Genomic DNA, 687 nt, shown 5'->3' on the forward strand with positions numbered 1-687 from the left:
TGTGTGTGTGTGTGTGTGTGTGTGTGTGATGGAGGAGGGGTGTTGCAAGCACATACACAAATGGCCAGGAATGGAATCCTAGGTTCGTGAATAGCAGTGGATGTCTTGCTCTATCTCCGGTACACAGACATCTCAGAGACACCAGGGAAGATCCCTACATCTCTAATCTTGTTTCCTCCGGGGATAAATCCTGGCTCATTTTCATCCAACTTATGTTTGGATTGTATTTAGCTGATCTCCCACAGGTAAGATCTTAGGTCTGGCTAAGATGACAATTGTCTTCTATCCAAATACACTTTACCTGGTACATGTAGGGAGCTAAGGGCAAGACTGCATTTAAACCTTTCGGAGCAGTCTGAGGGTGTGGTCTTCTGATGGAGCTTCATCATCCTTAAATAGGCTGAAAATTTGCATTAAGTCTGAATTTGGCTCCTGCTGCATGGTGACATCATCTCAGGAGAGCCCTGGAAGGCAGTCCAAGTCAGCAATGCATGTGTCGACTTACAAGCTCCCTAGAGATCTAATAATGGCCTGAATTTTCTAGACAGATATAGTCCATTAAATTGAGTAACAGCTAATGGGGCCAGTGAGATGGCCCAGTGGGTAAAGGTGTTTGCCATCAAGCCTGATGCTCTGAGACTGGTCCCAGGATCTACATGGTGGGAGATCTAATTCCTACACATTGTC

This window comes from Mus caroli, chromosome 8, assembly GCF_900094665.2.
Source record: "Mus caroli chromosome 8, CAROLI_EIJ_v1.1, whole genome shotgun sequence".
In the NCBI taxonomy this organism is placed as follows: domain Eukaryota; kingdom Metazoa; phylum Chordata; class Mammalia; order Rodentia; family Muridae; genus Mus; species Mus caroli.